Source organism: Tamandua tetradactyla, chromosome 14 (genome assembly GCF_023851605.1).
Source record: "Tamandua tetradactyla isolate mTamTet1 chromosome 14, mTamTet1.pri, whole genome shotgun sequence".
NCBI lineage: Eukaryota > Metazoa > Chordata > Mammalia > Pilosa > Myrmecophagidae > Tamandua > Tamandua tetradactyla.
In genome coordinates, this window is record NC_135340.1 from 48200574 (window position 1) to 48222994 (window position 22421).

The 22421-nt window shown below is 36.8% G+C and overlaps 1 long non-coding RNA gene across 1 annotated transcript in view; it reads right to left on the reverse strand.

Annotated features, from left to right (window-relative positions):
• Positions 1-865: 865 nt before the first annotated feature.
• Positions 866-22421, reverse strand: part of LOC143655098 (uncharacterized) — a 96190-nt gene continuing 74634 nt past the window's right edge. Inside the window, exon 4 of the long non-coding RNA XR_013162043.1 lies at positions 866-1863. This is a non-coding gene — a long non-coding RNA (uncharacterized LOC143655098). The remainder of the gene's footprint in view (positions 1864-22421) is intronic.

A 22421-nucleotide genomic window follows, 5' to 3' on the forward strand; every position in this document is an offset into this window, starting at 1 on the left:
CATGGGGAAATAAAGCTTGAAAAAGAGGTTGGCATCAGTATGTGAAGGGCCTTGACTCCTGTGGGAAGGGATTTGGACTTTACCACATAGGTGATAATGAAGGAAAGTATGTCACTTATTATACTTTCAGCATTTCTTTACTTCTCTGTTCTTATCTGCTTCTCTCGTTCTCAACTCCATACTGTTCCCCAGATTTTAAGTGCTTTCTCTCTCCCTGAGTCCGAACAGCCGAACTTCCCCTTACAGGACATCTTCTATGGATGTTTAAGTGATTTTCCATTAACCCCACCCTTGAAGTATTTGAAAGTCTGATGTCCTAGACCCTCTGCCAGCTCTGCAACCAATTTGATGGATCTCTTAGAGCAAATCATTTCTGCAATTTGTTAAGAACTGAGGATGATGGTCACCCACAGAGGTCTTTCCAGCCCAAGTGTGTTGGGGGTCTCAAAAAACATCCATTGACTGGGTCAGTAAAATGTGTCTAAGAATGATGGATACCCCATTCTCTGGCCCGGCATTCTCCTCTCTTTCTCTCTGTATATGAATTAAAATAACGTCTATCAATTATGGAACACAGCCAAACAGTTAAAGACAAGTTATGAGTTTAATTGGAAATCCGCACCATTCCTTGGAGAAGTTTCAAGAGGAACCTTTATTGATTCATGTTTATATATCACAGAGAATAGTGAAAGTCACATTCACCCTTTACTCAAAATAAACCCTGGTCACATCTCCTCAAGCCCTACTGAACATGTGGTGGAGAAGATGAAGGACCTTCTCCTTCATCTTCTGAACAATTAGGGGGTAGAAGAATAGGCTAAATATCTAAAAAGGCAGAAATAGTTTTTTATTATTGCATTTTCTGCTCCTGTGTACAAGCCTGCAAATTGGAATTAAATGTAAATGCCTCTGTTCTCTAATTCTAGTTTCAGCACACTATTAAGAAGCTACCATTTGACCAAGTTTTTATTTCATTTAGAATTCACTCTTCTGACAGTTTAAAAAAAATCCATTACATGACTTTAATTACAGAAAACCCAATTTTAAAGAAGCAGTATATGAAATGATTAAGAACAAGGGCTCTGGGTCAGATTGTCCAGTTCAAGTCTTATCCAGGCCATTTAAATCTCTCTGTGCCTTAGATGCTCACCGCGAGGGTTAAATGAGGTAATGCAGATAAAATGCACACTTTGTACGATATTGTGTAAAAATAATCTGCTGTATAAGTAAGAACATTTCCTGCTCAATGCTGGGCCTCAGAGTAAACTGGAAACGTTTCAGTATACGTTTGGTTCTTTCTACATGGAATTAAGTGAGCTGACGGAGAAATCACAACGAATATATAGCTCTTAACTACAGCTACAACTCTGGTGAGTGGACAAGAAACCATAAGGCTTATGTAATTGAGAAACCGCAAAGCCAGAAAAGTAAGTCCATTTACAAGTTTCAAATTGTGCGTCGGAATGAAGCTGACTTTTTCCAGCTCCAAGGGAACTAAAAGTTGAGGGAGTTCGTGTTGACAGGGAATATTTTTGAAACTTTGAAGCAAAACACATGCTTATACTTAGGTAGAAAAATTCATTTTGGGTCTTCTTGCTTTAAAAAAGGGCTGTAAGTTACAGTATTAAAACCGCTAGCCCAGCTTCGTGCCAATGAGAAAAAGATAGTACCGAATGGTGCTGAGAACAGTCAGTGTGAAGAGCGCCCTCTTCTCATCAGAGTGGTATAACTACTGTTTGGTGATCTAAGTGCCAAGCCAGCAGGCCACACGAATAATTTCTCCTCTGGGTAAATGAGTCACGGGTACCCGAACCAGGGCGGGTGTCTGCTTGTCCATCTGTTCTCCCAGCAATGTCTGGAATCCTAAAATGCAGAAACATAAAATATTGAATTTTGGCTCTTGACCTTGAACAGTGCAAGTGCAGAATCAATAGCTATTGAATAAATGTATCTATAACTGCAAAGTCCATTTCTTTGGGGGTCAGATGTAGACAAAGACACTGGTATCTTACATGGGTCTGACACCAGCATCCACCTGTCTGGTCCTGTGGTATGTTTCCCCTCAGGACTTCTCCATTATTATGCCAGATGAAACTAAGGTTAAAATATTTCCCGGGCCCCCAATTTTCCTAATTTTTCATCTTAGTGGAAATTCTACTTTTAACACATTGAAAATGAAAATGGCTTTTCTTAGATCTAGAAAGAACATTCAAGTTAAGGTTATTTAAAATAAAACAAAGGAAAGTAATTCTAAAGAAATATTTTAGACATAGTCTAATTTAGTTGTTCGTCTAACCCTAGTCATATCAGAAGGCACTTATTCTTAATTAGATGATATTAATCAGAAAGGTCAAGGATGCGATATTTATGGTACATTATAAATACGGAATCTGAAGGAAATATTAAGCCTATATTTTTACTCATAAATAATAAAAGCACAAGAAGAAAACAAAATTCTCCTCACAATATTACCCAACTTATAAGTACAATAAAAATTTCTCATTTGGAGAAATTTCTCCTTTAAACTGAGAAATTCTTTTGTAACTAAAACTGTCACGAAGTTGCCACAGAAAGCTAATGACCTTTAGTTATAATTGGATAATTGAATTTTAAATTGTCAAGTAAATGGAACTGAGATTCATAAAATTTGCCAAGAGAATAACTCTTTGATATACATTTGACAATCTGAAAAATATCAGAGCTTAAAAAAAATGAACCTGCTATTGAATTATCTAAGGGCAAAGCAAACACTTGAATATTTTTTTTTACAAGCATTTTTTTTTTGCATGATCTCAGGATTAAAAAACAGCTCAACCACTTTGGTTAAATTTGCAATAAATTGCTTTGTCTCCTTTAGAGTAATATTTTATCAGTGAATATTTTTACATGAATCCTGTACCCAATATAGGGTTCATTTATAGTTAAGCTTTTTTTTATAATAACATTTAATAAGATACTCACTATGCTGCCCAACCTTCAATCATTAATTAAAAGTGTAGAAGTGTGCAAATTCATTAACTCGGGTAAAAATTTTAATGCAGAGGCATTGGATAATTTGAATATGTGTAGATTAAGAAGACTATCCACTTCTGAATTATTCCACATTGAAAATTGTTGACACCAGAAGGCAAGTATTGACAAAAGTAGGGCTGATCAATATTCAACTTCAAGGGTCAAAGAACTTCATGTTTGGTGCAATAAGCAACTTGGTTTAAGTATTTTAGTACTTCAGTAAAGTAGCAATTATTAAGAGTCAGGCAAGGTTTCTATTATGAACTCTGATTTTGGGAGGCTCGCTATGTTCCAGAGTAGCTAAAGGCACAAGATAGCATGATTTATGCAAGATGATGGCTTGGCAATAAATAAAAAGAAAGCAAGTCATTAAACTCAAAATACAGAAATTAAATTATTCCCAGTGCTTTTTCCATTCTCCAGATTCAAAACCCATCTTTTCTTACCACCTCCACAGACTTCATATGAAATCTAAACCCAGGAAGCTTTAGATGATAGGTAAATCTCTTTCTGAGTTTTTTAAATGGCTAGAAATCTTTTACTTTGGGAAATTATCTAGCATATGCAAGTAGGCTATAACTTATAAATACTACCAAAGGGCTCTATTCAGTCAGATGTGGTTCCATGAAATCTCAGAAACACCCTCTACACTTTGCTTTTAGCTCTGCGTGGAATGTTAGTACCACATGGAAATCACAGTTCTTCACTCAAACATACTCGATCATGCTGTCTACCGAACTGCTTAAAGTTTGGTTTTCCAGCAATTTGACATTTTATGTATAATTAATTAATATAATTAAGTGTTTTAATTATAAGTGCTTAATTATTTTAAAATCTGTGTTGGATACATCATGATTTGAACTTTTTAAAAAAGCAAATAAAGTAAATATATTACACACCGAATATTTTATACTAATAAAATGATGAAATAATAAGTAGGTAATTGCATAGAAGCATATATTACCTGGCCTGATTCCTTTATTATGCATTTAAAATTAATAGAATTAATATAAAAGTTTCAGATTATGGGATTTGGACTTGAAAGAAAGGATGGCAGAGCTGAACATCAGGACAGCAGGAAGCTAAAGTACTAACTCAAGTGCTTTCTACCTATACTGAGCCCCATATAAACAAGACTTCTGAATCGTCAAGTCCTTCGTTGAGCAGACACTAAGTGGTTCTGCCCTCTTGTGACCTTTCTTCTTGAATTTAGAATGTATAGCTACATTCACACAACAGAAGTGGGCATTGATCAGTCAGGGAAGAAGCTATGCACTTTCAGTTTCCATTACATTAAACAAAATACTCATTAGTGCTTGGCATTTTCCCAAGCAGACACAATCGAGGTGTCCACTGAGGCCTCATTGTGCAGTTAAGAAGTTTAAAAAGACCTTCTAGACATCAGCTAGGGACAATTAAGAGACGGGTACAACTACTCCATAGTAAGGAGGCAGAAATTATTGGAAACAAACACACATAGAAAATCAACTGCAAACTAGATAAAATACCCTTATTTTATCTAGATCTGTTAGGTATTCAAGGAGAGAAGGACTAAAGATCTCTTTGCTTAATAACCCTCACCCTTCTTAATGAAACCACTATACACTTTACTATGGGAATAGTCAGTCATTTTAAAACCAAACCACATCTAGACATGCGGTGGAAAAAGTCTGATGGAAATCTGTCATCACAACCTAATTGTTCCTACCATTTACCCAACAAGAAAACTAAGTGCTACTATTACTAAGAGGTCCTAATAATGTCAGTTAGCTCTGAAAGCCGTTTCCATTAAAACTGTTGAAACACGTTTTATTGCTAAACATCCACCCCCCCCCACCCCCCAGATTCAAAACAGCTTTTAGAAATTATTACTGAGAGCAACTACTTGCATGCAGGTCAGACTGACTAAACTATTTTCCCAAATATATCCTTCCTGCCTGCCCTTCCTGCCTTCTTTCCTTGCCTGCTTGCCTTTTTGCCTTCCATCCAGCAAACATTTATTAAGTCCTATCTGTCAAGCACTGTGCCAAGTGCACAGGTTACAATCATGAAGCAAAAACCTTTACCTGATCACTGTTGCTATTGGTACTAAAGCAACTGCACTCGAGAAATCTCCATGAAATAAAATAAGCTGACTTCAAATATAATTCATGTTACCTGTTCCTCACCATCTCCCCCACCCACCTACCTGGGGCGAGGGCAGGGAAGTGGGAAGAAAAGCCTTTCATGCCAAAACATCACTTATTTTGAAAGGAGACATTTATCTTTCCACTTTAGCTGATACCAGCTAGTTCTAGGAACAAACGTGAAACATAAATTCTTTTGCAGGAGGATGCTGTGTAATCTATCCGCGAGGAATGAACGACAGAATAGGCAAAAGGAAAGAACATATGCTTAACGGGACATGAAAACCTCCTTGAGGTGGCCGCAATATTCTCTCTCTGCCTTTTAACTCAAAGACACCATTCTATCAGTACTTAACACAGATCTTTAAATCCCAGAGCTAATAATGCTTCCCAGCTACAGCTGGATGGATCTGACAAGGAGCATGTAGTAGAAAACCTCAAGGGGGATAAGGTTCCTAACAGTCGAGGAAGAGTTCAAATCCCCAAAGAGGTGCCCCTGGTGTGCAGAGCACTTAACCCTTCGACCAGTACCAACATGACTATTCACAAATTATTGATGTCCCTAAATCCCTGGCAGATTGCAGACAGTTCTTGTATCCAGTGAAGCCCAAGCATATGGCCACTAATAGGGTGGATTAAAAAAAAAATACATACACACATTCAGTCTTTGCTACATGGACGAAAAGCCACTGGAATGCTAGAAGGTGACTGAAGTGGACAGAACACTGTTAAATACATGCTTAGCCTCATGTTATGGATCATTTCCATTGACATCTATCTGCATCCTTGGTACAGTTTAATTAAAGCTGTCTGGAACAAGTCTACCCTCTAAATGATCAGCAGTGCAATGAAAAGGTGAAACATGAGGCAGCTTGAGGCCTTTTATTTTTTTTTTTTTGTAAAGCATTCAAATGACTGTCTCTGTGGTTAAGAACAGCAGTGAGGAAGAAATTCATTTTCAAAATTAGCCAACCATTAGACTTTTATACAAGAAAAGGCAAGTCGCCTTCTGATGTCATCTTGGAATACCGGAATCGGAATTAGTTATTAGTTAATGTCAGAACTTTAAACCTCAAACTGGGCCGTGTTCTGGTTCAAATTCGACACACACAGTTTTGGTCCTAAAGCAGTAAGTACTGCAGCAAAATTTCTTATTTGTAATTTATTTTGCAAAATGTAACCCACAAGATCGAACAATTTAGTGTAAAATAGTTCCTTTTATAAGATAAGTTTGCAAATAGGTGGCAGGAATGTTTTCTATATAATTTGATTTTAATGCATATAAGATAATAGCATGGCAAGTGAATAGCTTTAAACAATTAAAATACTTATTTCCAGCAGCACTGTTAGGAAACAAATTTTAAAACAAAATTTTAAAAACATGGATCAGGCATAAGAAATGTGAGATATAGTTAAGAAATTGAATCTTAAATGAACTAATTATACTGATTTCTTTTCTATGGCACATCCCCCTGTTTATTATGATTCTATTTAAGGAGATGCAAATTAAATTACATTTATTCTTTCACACCAGAACTAGTTGTGTCTTAAAAAGGTGTCCCCAAAATTTTATCATCTTTTCAACATTTCCTTCATTGGCTTCTCCACATTAATCCATCAGTCACGGTGTAGATTTATCCTCTTCATTTAATACTTGTTGGCATCTGATTATGTCATATGACACTGAGTTATATCTTGTGCCTAACCCTCTGCCAAAAAAAAAACCCAAACAAAAAACCCTCAACTCTGTCTCAAGGGGGTTTCCATTATAACATATTCATACAGGTTGGTGAAAGGATTAACAGCACGCCACAAAAAAGCACCCTGAAATTCATTTAGCATGCTCTTTGGGAGTACAGGTCATCCAGTGGGAGACGGAACTGGAGAAGGCCTAACCAGTGGGACCTAGAACAATGGAGAAATTTAAAAGTGCAACCACTGCCAGGGCTCTGCATGCAGCAGCGAAAAGCGAGAAAAATATCCTGGCTTCTTTTTACCTGCTTACTCCCATCTCCTACCAATGTCTCCTGTTGGCCAAACCCAGCCAGAAGCTGACAAGAAGCCTAGGGGAAAAAAAAAAGCCTGCAGGGTCAATCTCCTTATGATTCAGAACTGTGTAGGGGAAGGTGGGGAATATTCATTAAAGCAAACAAGCAAATGCTCAGCAAAGGGACTAATAAAAAAATTAGGTAATACTGTTATATAGCAGGATCCTATTATATAATGGGTTTTTAATACCAGGGAGAGAAGCTTAAACCAACCAGGCAAGTGGGAGCTGCTTTAGGTTTTTGGCAAGGGGATGGATATAATGAAATTTGTCTTTTAGGGATATCTAGTCAGGGTATGGAAAAAATATTTGAGGCAGGAAGTCCAGAAAGGAGGTAGTAGAGATTAACGGTGGCCACAAACTGCTTGCTGCTCTTCCCTTCCCTTGAGAGGTGGGGTACATTTGTCTCCCCCTAACGTGGTCTGGCTGTTATCACTTTGATTAATAAAGTACGGCAGGGGTGATGCTGTGCCAGTTCTGAGATCGGCTTTTAGCAGACTCCGTACTGGTATCTTGGAGCCCTGAACTGCCAAGGAAGAGGTCGAAGCATCTCGCTGGGAGTTCATGTGGCAAGGCCCCGAGACTGCAGGGCGGGCAGTGATTTAGACTCACTGCCTAAATCCAGCTACCCAGCAGGCGGCAGGTGAGTGCCGGTGTTTGGGGCCCTGCAGACGAGCATAGCTGCCAGGTAAATTCCAATGAGGGGCTCCGGTTAATGCGATATTGGAGCGCAAGAATCACCCAGCTGACCCTTGCCCAAATTTAGGGTCCACAAAATCATGAAATACAATGTTTGTTGCTTTACATCACTAAGTTCCGGGGTGGTCTCTTATGCAGCCATAGATAACTAGAGAGGAGACGCTGCAATCATATGAACCTATCATGCTAACGCTTAAAACTGGAGTTACAGTAATAGGAATGGAGGAGGGGCACACATTTTTGAGAAAAGATCTCGAGTTTACCTGTGTGTTTGCAATGAATTGGAGCTTTTTTTTTCTTTTTCTGCAAAGGGCCAGACAATAAACATTTCTGGTTTTGTGGGGCATACAGGCTTTGTTGCTACTACTCAACTCTGCCGTCACAGGGCACAAAAAGTCACAGACAATATGCAGGCGAATGTGTGAGGCTGGGTTTCATTACACGTTTACTTACAAAACCAGTTGGCCCACTGGCCAAAGCTTGCCGACCTCTGGTTTATAATGCCTTGAGGTGCTGAGGAAAATTCAACTTGAGATATGCTACATGTAGATGACACACAGGAACCGAAATTTTGTTACAATTCAGTGCTGGAGATGAAAATTTGAGAACAGACAAATATTCTGAAAGAGGGCTGAGGACACCAGCAATTTCCTAAGGGTGCTTCTGCTTCGCCCTTTCTTTTAAATGCTATTAGGATAGTTGGTAAACACATTAGTGTTCTGAGGGATTGATTGAATTTCTCTATAAGGTGGCTCCACTGAACCAGGGAATTTACAATCTGGAGACAGGCACAGGACAACATCATACCGATTTTCCGATATATTAATAGTAGTCCTGGGTCCACTGTTAATGGTTTTTGAATTTGTATAGTTTCAACTCAATCTATTTTATGAGTAAATGGGACTATCTGAGAATCATTTTTTTTCTAAGCATGGCTAATACATTCTAATTTTTAATTTATATCACATTCATGATTTATTTGAACAATTATGAGTTTGGTAATATTTCTTGCTCATATTTGAAGAGCATCTACCACATTAATCTCAAAGTATTTATATTCCAAACTATTCTGAAAAGTCAATGGTGGTTTTCCATAATTTATGATATATTGAAGGCATTTTATCATGCTATTTACTGTTATGTCATGGAAAAAAAGTGTGACCTTTGAAGAACTAAAGCAGGCAGCTTTTTAGTTCTCCTGCGTATATCTTAGGTTTATGGATATTTATTTTAGGCTTTACAAAAATTCTGTCAGGCAGCTAAACAATTTAGACTCACAAGGCATGTAAATTCTATTAAACAAGGGCTCTTTACCCTTTCACCTGCCGCCTTGTCTCTGCTTGGCACAGTGATACAGCTATTCAGAACAAACACTAATAGTCTGCTTAAAATCCTTGATATAACTGATGCAGCTATGCTAGAGGACTCTAGTGAATATTCAAAGGGGTTTTTACCCATTTACGGCAGAGAATGATTTGAGTGGGTCTGTTTCTGGCCACAAAAAGAGCAGCCGGCTAAGAGGTGACACCTTCTTGTAGATCTTGCATTTGATGAAGCACAGACCTTTTGGCATTCCCTCATATACCTGTGACCGCAAGCTCTGGCCTTTAAACATTTCTACCTCCTCGAGAGCTCAATGATTAGTAAGGCTCTGCTATTAGATACGTTAGCAGCTTCTGCTAAAAAGAGGATTTTAATAGTGTTAAATTGCAAAGAATTATGAGGCAAGGCTTGTTCCTACATACTAAGACAAACCAAGTTTAGGCTGATGACATAAGCCCCCATGCAGGACCATCTCTTTAGCTCTAATGGCATTTTCTTTTTTTCCCACCTGTGCAGTTTGGTCTCAAACCCTGTCTGGGACACCTGCTAGATGTGAAATGAGATTGGCAGGTCTCAGCTCATTTGCGGCTGGCTGAAATTTTCCATCTTCCTTTCCAGAAAAATGGTCCATAAGGAAATTAAGTTGAGAGTTAGATGTCACACATGGATTCACGTGTAGGTGTACTGAAGGCCTAGATAATCTTCCTATATGAAAAGTACAATATAAATTCAACACTGGTTCATTGGTTCATCCACTTTGCCTCTCGGCAGCTCTCTAACATCTGAGGTCTCCTGTATCCTGAAGATGATGCAACTTTAGGGACATCTTTTTACTATTCTAAGCCACTGCATAATTTGAGCTGCGATTGTAAAGTGGCTTGAAATTGGCTGTGATTTGCTGCTTCATTTAAACAGGGATGGTGTATGAAAATAGTAGAAGAGGTACATTTTTCTGTGCTTTTGTACATTACGTAAATGGAATCTAAGTCTCTATAAACAACAAATAAAGAATATTCATAATTTAAGAGTAAACAGATTAGACTCCTTCAGACTAGACATTACCCAAGAGAGAAAGCAGAACACCAAAATTTATAATAACCCAAGGCAATAATACCTTAAAGTGGTATGTATCTTGATTTCAAAAGTCAATAGGGTCTGTTCCATATAAATTTAAAGGCACCAAAAATTGCACGGAATTTACTAAATACACAATTAGTTTCTTGTTACAGATAATTTCTATTGATCTAAACCTGGTTTGTCAGCATGGATTAATGAAAATCATCAAGGGTTGAGATGTGGATGGCTCAAGGGATCAGTTCCTGGGCTTCAAGCCTTTTACCCTCAGGCCACTATTTCTAATACTTATGGCAGTTTTGAGAGGCCTGTTTCACAGCTGGTGTGAAAGAGTACTTTCAGCTAAGTCTCCTGCATGGGTTAATTGTCCCTTATATTCAAAGACATTACCACTTAGTGTCTGAAGGAAGATGCAATGTGAAAAATTATTGCATTATCAGCGGTCCTGGTTGTTATTCATAGATATATTTATATTTATATAATCTTCTACGGTAAGCAATAGCAGTTGCTATCTTCCAGGTCTATTGCATCTAGTTATAGAATATTTCTCTCTGAATGACATTTTCCTGCAAACTAAACCGGTTGATTTCTGCTTGGTTTCCTAGGGGGATATTATACATTCTTTCCTTTGTGGAATAAACTGTAGAAATATTCCTTTTCTAGAGACTGTATGTGCCCCTCCTTCCTTTGCTTGCCTTTTAGCTCTTTCCTAAAGTTCAGGTTCTAATGTTCTAATATTTTCTCACTACATATAAATTCCAGTACAGGCCCTTACCAGTAGGATGGCTTCCTTGAAGAAATGTCCCAGGTAATTGCTGGTTAGATGCTTATCCTTTACTTGTTCAGAGTCTTTAGTGACCTTTAACCCTGACCTGGATATCCATAGTGGTCTGCTGGGTAGAGATTATGCTCTAATTTCATCACTCTAGGTGAAAGAAACCCTCTGAACTCCTCTTGCCTTCAGTCCTAAGCCTGGTTGAAGTCCTAATAGCCTTCTTTTTCTTTTTTTGTTTGCTGTGTGGCGGGGTCACATTTCATTATTTTTCCATGTGAGTATCCCCTTATTGCAGCACCATTTGTTGAAATTTTTTTGTGTGTTTTGCTTGTTTTGGGGGAAGTGCCTGGACTGGGAATCGAACCTGGGTCTCCTGCATGGCAGGCGAGAATTCTACCACTGAGCTACCCTTGCACCCCTCAATAGCCTTCTTTATTCGAGGTGAGCTAGGCGACCTCGTTTCCAAGACCTTTCTAGTTCTATTTCCATAGGACTTTTGCAAAGGGCCCAACAGCTTACTTCTCTCATGTAGAAAACTTTGTAGAAAATTTACTTGTACTACAAAGATACTAGCTATTTTAGTTAGGAGAGAAAGAACCCTGGTTACTCTAAATAACTAGTGATTCTAGAAAAGAGAGTCTAGCTATCTTGAATCAATCATATAAAGTTTTGCAGTTTAGCTGGCTTTATTTGACTAAGATGGTTTCAATTTTTGGTTCTCCTATGAAAGTATACTAAGAAGCAAAACATAGTGACTGGTAACTATAGCAACTATTGTACTGTGAACTCAAGTTCATGGTTCTTATTAATAGAATAGTGCTTCATGAGCTATTCTCAGAGAGAGTCCATGGTGATCTCTGGATGTTGTGCAGGAGACAGCAAGGTTCTCTACTACTGGGCCATGTACATACAATGAAGCCAACTTGATAGAATGTCTCGATGAAAGAATTGGCAGCTTTGTAACTAGCTATGTCTATGTTTGTGGTTCACTTCCCTTTGATGTGAGGTTGGAAGTGACGTGTAGGAGATTCTAAACCATGCACTTTACTTTCATGGATTCTAGATACCAGGGAGATAGCCCACGAGAGTTATCTTCCAATTGTAGAGTGTTGACCTAAATTGCTCCAAATTGATCTGAGGGCTCCTGGCTCATAATGTTGGAGGTGTGGGAGGAAGGAATAAGATCCTTTGATTTCAGGTAAATGGGTGGAATTGACCTAGATAAGTGGCTTTCTTCTCAGTCCAGGGACAGCAAGGTGGATGGTTACTTTCACAGAACTTCTTAAGAAGTTGAGGATGAAGCTAGATTGGTTCTACCTTAAAATCTAGTGTCCTCCTGGGGACAAACCATCAGTAAGTTAAGTAAAACCACTGTATCCCTTGGGCTTTGATTTCTTCCCAGAGCTTCCATAGCACCTTTTAAACTCTTCAATTACAACATCCTACTGAACTGCAATTGTTTACCTGATTTTCCTTCCCAATGGATAATAAAGGCAGTAACCACAAATTATTCATGTTTATATCCCTAGAACAAGTATAGAATCAGGTATATTGCCTGCACTGAACAAATGAATAAATAGGAGAATCCAGAGAGGAACTGCGTGGTCTTTCATACTGCTTTCTAATCCCACTCTAATCTAATCTTTGGTGATAATGACTTAGAGATAGAGTCACTCCATGCTGATATAGTGTAATTGGTAAGCACATAGACTTTGAAATTGTTCAGATGAAAATTTGAATCCTGATTCTGATACTTTTTAGCTATGTGATTTTGAGTTAGACTTAAATGCCTTCATTTGCAGAATCATAACAACACTTCATTAGGATGTTGTGAGGATTAAATATGCTAACATTTTGTGACCAGCATGTATAAATTACATCATTATTATCATCATCAATATCAAAGTGACAAAGTTCACTTAAATGCTGCTGCTGAGTCTAGGAGACAGAGAGAGAAAACATCTGTAGCACTAGGTACCCATGTCAGAATTATTAATGTGGACTATACTAAAGAATCAACCCTCGATCATATGCACTCCATGTGTGGTTTGATTTATCAGGTAGCAGTATATTGCTTCTCTATTCTAATTTCCTTTAGAGAAATAAGATCTGATTATTTTATTTTTGAGCATCTTCCAGGTGGTCAAAAAGGTGTGAGTGTGTGTGTGTTTGTATATTTGTGTAGCAAGGGCTGATTTCAGCTGTGTTTCTATATCTAGCAATCTTGAAGGCAGAGAGGAAAAGTGGGAGTGAGTGAAGTGTGGAATGCAAACATTCTAACGAAGCCAGAAAGTGCTCCTAGATTCTTGGCGGGGGGTGGGGAGTGAATGGGGGACAGAACAAGAAATACCAGGGAAATAAGGCATCCGATGGACAGAAAGTTCTAAAAGGAGCCTGGCATTGAAAGGGAAGGGCTAACAGACCCAGGAAGAATAAGAGAAAACATGTCGGCTTAGAAGGACAGTACACAGTAGAAGAATAGTGTGTCTGCTAGGAAGTAGACACACTGGGTGCCCATCAAAATATTAAGTAAATAAAAATTTTCTGGAAGTTAGTCCCTAGAATTTAAATTTCCTTGGAGTATTATAGTCATTTCAGAATTAATATGTTTCTTTCAGTTCGCATTTTTACGTAACCCTAAATCTCTCTATATTAGATTCTTGTGAGTGTTTGTGTACACTCACAGTTTTGCTAAAATAAATTAGTAAGTTGGAATTACAAAGGTCCCATTTTTCTTTGGCTATTGGCCAGTTCTAAACAATCAATAAATAAAAGAACCCCACATCTGCAGACCTTGATTTGAAAGGTATCCTGAAGATTTACAATATGCTAAACCAGGAAAAAACTTGGGAGTAATCAGCACAATACATTTTGTTCTCCATCATAATCAGTTTTTCAGCCTTCATGTCGATAAAACTTTTTTCCTTTCTCACAATGGTTTACAACTTAAATAATTTAATACAACAGTTGTTATATTTTTATTGCAAGCTTATAAAACTGGTACTGTAAGTCTTTTCTATGCAATATATTACCAAAAAGTGACACTGGAGAAGGGGAACTGATGATTACTGAAACTGTAATTCAATCTTCAAGTTCTGAAGATGTCATAAAAACGGCTTCTGCTTTACTTGCATATGGCAGATACTATCAGGATGCTTCAAATGAACTCTCTTTGGGTATTCAATCTCTCCTAAGGCATTATTTTATATACAATACAAATAAAAATGGGACTTCTCAATGCAAATGCAACTCTGATTCAAGCCCAATAGTTCTTTTGTCAAATAGGATTTTCTTTTATGAAGTTTCATTTTAGAATTAATTTTGATATCAATGCCTGTCAAGCTGTGGAAATTGAGCTGAACCAAGTGAGTCTATTCTTATTTGAGCTGACTTGTAGGAAGTGGTAATTAGAAAAAAAAATGCAGAGATTTTGCACTGTGCTAAAGAAAAATCAGACTTGTCATGCTATGTTTTGCCAATCTCATCAAAAGTATAGGAGTGGTAAATAACATTCTATAAATGATCATTTTCTTATAGCTTTAAAATCTGTTGTTTACCAGTTATAATCTTGCCACATTTGTTGTAAGAAAACAATTTTCGAATTTTGTCTAATTGCTGCTATGATCTGAAAGGTCTGTGAAATTAACAGATTCCTTTAATATTTACGATTAACAATGTTCCACAAAGCTTAGGATTGCATCATGGAAGGAAATGTATTCCTTTTAGATAAGGAAGATGGTTAGTTATTTGCACATTCTTATTAATTGTCATTTAATGAATTAGCTATATTTATACTGACTTCAGTCTAAGACAAAGAAATAGCAAATTTTCCAAATCTTTTCATTATGTATCCAACATGCAGTTAACCTACTGACAATCTTGCAAATGAAATTTAAGAACTGTTATTTTTCTATTAAAAATGTTGCTTTGTCTTCTGTATTAACACATTACAGCAACACTTTACAAATCCTTTTTAAATATTCCCAGGATGAGAATAAATTAGTTTTATTTTTTTTGAGGAAGGTGGAAGAATTGAACTTTTATGATATGGCTGCTGAGGGAGTAACACATACCATTGGAAAGTGGAATTTTCCATTTATCCCACAGTCTGAGAGAGTGCAGGCATCGCCATGTGAATTTCTGCATTTTGTCTCTCAGCCAAAGAAACCCTGGCCAATTCCACGAGGGGTGAAAGGTTACAGACGTTCTGCAAGTGGTGTTTAATTCTCACCACGACAGAGGCTGCTAATCACATAACATTAGCATGAATTATGGTGATTATGGCATGCTGAACACGGAGAGATTAAACAATAACAACAGCACAACCACAGCTGTGATGGTAGCGATGAAAAGGTGGTGCTTTCATGGCCCTGTGGTAATGGGTTTGATTGGAATTCTGAAAACTTTTGTTGAAAGACACTTTGCCCTTCCTGGTGACCCTTTTCTAAACCATCTCTGTAATAAGTAGAGTGACAATAAGCCAGTTTAACAAGAGATGGAAAGAACTTAAACATTCTCCTCCAGCGTGCTGAGGTCTCACTAGTCTATAGGGTAAAAATGGCACCCAAGAGTCACTGCTTCATAGCTGGTCCAGTTTCAGTACCCGAATTTGTCCACTCTCATTTTACTCTTCTACGTAGTTAACTCTGAGGTAGACTTCACTTTCCCTAAGAATACTTTAAGAATAATAATGGAGAGGAGGCTATCTATTCATGGGTGGGTTTTTTTTTTTAATTTTTAACTTTTAATTTTGAAATAACTTCAAATTTAAAAGACAGCTGTGATAATAATTTAAAGCCCATAAAGAGAACTTCAACATACACTTGCCCTCTATCCTCAGACACTCAGAGCCACTAGTATTTTGCCACATTTGCTGTATCATTCAATCTATGTAAGAAAAATCCCACCATATATTCAGTTTTAGATGATGAGCTTTCGATACATAAATCCTTTATTCATACATGGAAGAATGTGCTTCATGATTAAGTCTCTAAGAATTTATTTGATAGAATAATCTGAATGTCTATAAAGAAGGAAAATGAAATGTAGTTTTTAATTCTTTAAAGATCAAGTTATCAAGTATGTAAAAGTATAATACAGGTTCTTAGTTTGAAAAACAATATGTTGCGTGCAGTGGTGGAAGGCTTGCCTTTCATACTGGGGACCTGGGTTCGATTCCTGGACCATGTTCCCCCAAAAAACAAACAAACAAACAAACAAAACTAGATGCATAATTTTCCTATCCACTGGCTTGTTCACCTGGATTCAGTAATGTACGGACTCGTTCTAACATATCAGTTCTATCTATCTATCTCTCTGTCTGTCTCTCCATCCATCCATCCATCCATCCATCCATCCATCCATCTATCATCTGTCTATCTATCTAATTTCCTAAGCATTTCAGAGTAGGCGGTATACATTACCTACTCCTTGAACACACAATTTACTTCCATGTATATTTCCAAAGAAAAGGATATTAACTTATGTAGTCACCTTAATTTAAGTACACTTATCAAGTTCAAGAAATTTAATATTGATCCAAAGCTTACAGTCTATATTTTAGTTTTTTCATATGCCCCAAGAATGTCCTAGGCCTTTTCTCCTCCATTATTAGAGGAGATCCTCCAACCAGGATAATGTATTGCATTTAACTGCTACACTCTCTTTCTCTTTTAATTGTGGAAACATACATATAAAACATAAATGTTCCCATCTCAACCACTCCCAAGCATACCATACAGTGGGGTTAATCACATTTACAGTGTTGTGTTCCCTTCACCACTATCCATTACCAGAACTTTCCCATAATGCTAAACTGAACTCCTTTACCCATTATGCATTAATTCTCTCCTCTCCACCTTCCTCCACCCCTGGTAATATGTACTCTGTTTTCTATCTTGATGCTTGGTTTGCATATCTTAGCTATTTCATATAAGTGGAATCATGCAATATCTGTCCCTTTGTGTCTGGCTTATTTCATTCAACATGTCTTAAAGGTTCATCTATGTAGTGGCATATATCAGAATTTCATTATTCTTTAAGGCTGAGTAATGTTCCATTGCATGTATATATGACATTTTGTTAATCCATTCATGCTGGATATCATTAAATTCAAGAAAAATTGATCACATGCTTTAATACAGAAAAAGTCAGGCACTGGGTATGGATGCAGTGAACAGCAACTAACTTGGATTACTTCTGTACTGTTCAAACAATCCCATAAAGCAAATAGTCTCATATATTCCAACTAAGCATCTAGGTAGTTTTTAAAGATTTTTTTTTTTGTCTTGAAATATGGTGCAATGAAACAAAATGGAGGTAGTGAGGATAAATCTACCACAAAATCTGAATCATGAAGAAAGCGTTGCGTACTCTACAGCACAGGTCAATGGAAGAAGCACGAAGGGTTTTTAAAAATATTACCTTGTCAGGGCCAACTGTGATGAGGTTGGAATAATTCCAAAGTAGGGTCTAGATGATATATCTTGCACACTAGTATCCCACTGATTTGGCTGATTTGAGGTGGATTTGGGCTAGACAGTGCTAGGGCAGTAAATTTATTTTAAACTTTCAGCACATAAATATGTTTGCATTAGGCAATTCCATAACTACTTAGGCAAATAATATTTAAATGTATATATCTGTGATGTTTAGGGTCACATGTCAACTTGGCCAGGTAATGGTACCCAGTTGCCTGCCAAGCAAGCACTGGCCTAACTGTTACCTTGAGGACATTTCATGGACTTAAATCATCTGTGACTGATTGCATCTACAATCAACTAAGGAGAGTGTCTTCAGCAGTGAGAGATATTTAATCCAAATAGTTGAAGGCTTTAAAAGGAGAAGTGATGACTTCAGTACTCATAAAAGAAAACGTTCATCTCTGCTGCAGCCAGCAGCTCCTCCTGGGGAATTCATCAAAAGCCCTCATCCATCGGAGCTGCCAGCTTGCAGCTTGCCCTATGGAATTTGGACTTGGGCATCCCGACACTTGCATGAGATATTTTTATAAAATCTAATAATATTTACAGCTATTTCTTGTTTGTTCTGTTTCCCCAGAGAACCCTGACTAATACAACATCTTTATTTGATTCTTGAACCACAGTAGGTAATGATAATAATACTAATAATAGCCGTAATAATAACCCAAACTAGCATAACTGAGTATAAGATGCCAGGCATTGTATTAGGTACATTACATGTACTATCTCATTTAATCATCACAATACCCAGAGGTTCTCTTTTGTTAGTATCCCTATTTTAAGATGCATAAACTGAGGCTCAGAGAAGTTAAATAATCAGGCTTTTGGAATTGGCAAAAATTGGGGCTCTACTGAGTTTCAGGAACATTCAGGGATAACAAATTGAATCATCCTGCGCTTCTGTGATTATTGGCTCTTAGCAAGATTGCAGTTTTAGGAATCAATACAGTGCATGAGTTCTATAAATGTGCCTCTTAATAAGTTAATAAAACAGAGATATTCTCATTGCCTCTCCATCAAAGTTTCAGGAAAAAAATGAGAATATTAAATGCAGTAGGATAGGGAAGATCTGCTCCATTTGCTCTGGAATGATAATCTTTTACAAAAGAGGATTTTTATTATTAATTCTTTGCCTTCTGGGGCTATTATAATTTTCTAGAATGTAGAACTGCCTTAAGCACAGTAATTTGCTGAGCTAGACTGAATCTCAAAATGTTTCAAATGAGCTGATAAACAACTGCATAATTAGCCATTATTAGATCAAGTCTGTATGTTACTGATATCCCAGATGAACAAGCCAATGGATAGGCAAATTGTAGATACAGTTTTAAAAACTAAGAGCCTGTGTTATATTTTTACATACTTTATAACTTGACCTTTAAAGAATTAAAAACCGCATTTCATTTTCCTTCTTTATGGAAATTCAGATTATTCTATCAAATAAATCCCTAGAGACTTAATCATGAAGCATATTGCTCTATGTAAGAATAAAGAAGGATTTATGTGTTGAATGCAACTCATTCTCTAAAATTGAATAGATGGTGGGGTTTTTCTTTTCAATTAAAGCTTCCCTCCAATCCATTGCTTGCATGAGTAATGCTCCTTCATTTCCCTTTCAAATTCTCGTTCAAATCCAGAGTATGATATTTTTGGCCCTGATTATGAAAAAAAAAGGTTTAGCATGCTCAGATCATACAAGGAAAATATGGTAAACTTTTATGTTTAAACAAACACACCTTATTCAAGTAGGTAACATACAATCCAAACTGTATCCATGCTACTGTTCTCTTTCTCCTAATTTTTCAGAGAGCTGACACTGCATCATAAAATGTTGCTCTGGACCAGATTTCAACATGCAGGGTTATAGTCTAGTTTTTTTTTTTTAATATTAAAATCAGCTCAGCTGTTTCGGCAGTTTAAATAAAGAAAAGAGAAATTAGTAGGAAAAAAAGTTTCTAAGCTGGCTAACTGAAAAGAAAGTGTAATTTATGCTCTGAATTGGGGGTCACAAAGCATAACTGATAAATACCCTAAATCATGTTTGAACAGAAAGAAGAACTTCTAGAGATAGCAGATCTCTAGAGTTTGATTAGTTGATATTTTGTCTTAAATGGTTTAGGTGTCTTCCTGTTTGGGGGACAGACCAATGATTTCTTGAGGATCTTTGCAGATCACTGCTTGGCTTACTTATATCTGTCAGTATTTCAAATGCCAAAGCACAATAAACTATCCATTTGAAATTATGCACTGGGTGTCAGCTATTCTGTGAGCCTCACTGGCAAATGGATTCGTGACTAACAAAAAATAAACAAACAAACAAAAGCAGAAAAAAAAATTGATCTTTACAATTTTAACAGCTTCCATAATTTTATACCTTTCTTCTGCTTCCATGACCATGAATCCTCCACACGATGCCAAATCAGGGCCTGAGGTAATATTTTCCCTCGGTCGGGTTCAAGTTCTGTGTTTATTACAATGATTATTAATCCACAGCTTGATATACATATTTTTTAGCTTCAGCCTTAATTTATTAACAGACGTTGGATCCCTGTTAATGTTCTTGTATTTACATTTCTTCAATGAGTGATTCCATTTTATTATAAATTGAGATGCATTTTATTTGACTATTTGTAAGGTTCCGGAAATAGACTACTTATATCCTCAAAGTTAAAGTGGGAAGGCCATCTGGGCACACAATCCAACAAACAATGCCAATCTATCACTCTAAAGGTATGTCAGCTTAACTCAAGCCACCATGAGAAAATAAGACCATTGGTTCATAAGGTATCAGCATAATTGCTTTGGTGTTTCTCAGAGGCATAGTTTTTTAAAGCTATTTTAGAACGTTCTGACTTTGTCAGGAACACTGTGCCTCTGTGCATTTGATAGGAAATCTTATCTTTATGTTTTGTATCTTTTTGTACCGAACTCATAAAAATGACATGAGTATTCTCCAAAGTCCAAGATAGCTCATGAGGATTTTATTAATGAGCCTTTTAAAGGTACTCCCTCCCGAAAGGGGAAATTACGTTGGTTTAGAATAAAGACTTACACACCTTACATAAAATCTGAGTTGATTTAAGGCTTTGTAGCTGAGAAAATTAAGCAGATTTCAAACTTGGAACAATATACTGACATACTTCCAGAATAAGAATACCATTCCTAATTTGATGATACTATCACAGCATGCGATGTTACACATATTTTCAGAGTTAACTAAATATTATTACAGAAATCTGAGATCATTAGTGGATGTCAGTTTAATGCAACAAATAAAATAAGTTAAAAAAGTATCACTAAATTTTATTTCAAGTGTTGCTTTCCCCCCATTTTCCACCACTGACATTATTATACTAAAAGAAACCACAGTTTTGCTGTTAATGAGAGACATGCAAAGCAGCTTGTCTGGCATTTGATTCCTATACAGACTTTGAGGTCACACAAATGTATAACTTCAATGAATATTGAATACTTGAGCTAGGCTTTTGATCTGAAAAGATTTTGCAGTTGGCGAACCAAAGACTTTAAGATGGACAATATTTGTATTGTTACATTGAAACACACAAGAAACGGTTCGAAAATACAGTTGACAATGCTATTATCAAAGGAGGGAAAAAGATCGCCAGCCATTTAGGTAAGTTATTTCCTTACAAATGTGGACAGAAAAAAATTGCAAAATAAACTACCAAATCAAAACTTAACGGACCATGATCATAACTGTCATTTATTTCTGACTCGTATGAAGAAATAAGTAAAAAGTACAGACAATGGAAAATATGAACCTAAATTCCGATGAACAAATTTCACAGTAGGTAATTCTGCTTTTGGGTTTCTGCCATCAAAACAGAGTTAATGATCAAGAATCAGAGGCCATGAATCACCAAGGAAAAATCAATGGGCAGTTCCCAGAGAGAGAAGAGCATGTGTGGCTACAGACATCCTGAACTGGAAACAAAGGAAATTGCGCAAGATGTTTGCAGCAGCAAGTAAGAGTCACTAAGAGATGGGTGTTGTTTTTGTTTCAACTATTTTGCTTTACTAACTGAGAGGGTAATGGCTATTCGTATTGAAGCTTTACTTCTATTATACCAACTGCATTAGTACTATTACAAATATTTGTGTTGAGTAATAGAAGTTATATGATATTCAAACACCATAAACAGAATGGTAAGCTTTTGATAATTACAAAGATAGATCTGGAGATCTTTGTGAAGCCCCATTTTATGTGTATAGAAACGTCATTACTTTTCTGTTGATCGCTTTCTCTGGTGCATGTCCTCCTAACATATCCTCCTAACTGAGTTTTCTTCCCCAGTGCAGGCAACTCTTGCTTTGGTTGGGGTATGAAACTTCTCCATGAAATGGCTTTTGTTTTCTTTACATAAAGATTCTGTGAGTTCTTTCATGTTACACATTTCATCACTAACAAATTCAGCATGCCACTATTTAATCTATCCAAAGTTTCTATTTTCTGATTAAGAACCATTACATCCTCAAATTTTTTTGCATCTTCTTTAATTCTATTAGCAGCTCTATTTTTTTTTTTTCATCCTCATCTTCATGACAGTTGTTGAAAACATAAAACAAAGCTGAATTGTAAGGCGGGTGCTGGATGATGATATCTGACAGCTGGGCAGTCAACGAAGCTCATGCACTGGTTAGGTAATGTTTAAGGGTATCTGTGGTTCCAATCCTTGCTTCAGAAAAACGACAAATCGCTACTTAAATGAGTTCATATTTGCAACTTATAGGTACAGTGTCGAACACATGCTAAACATTACATAATTGTTAAATTAAAAAACATATATACATTCCTGGGTCTTTGGCGTGTCAGAATCAATATACAAAGACCCTCAGAGCTGAAATAAACCAAAGCTGAGGGC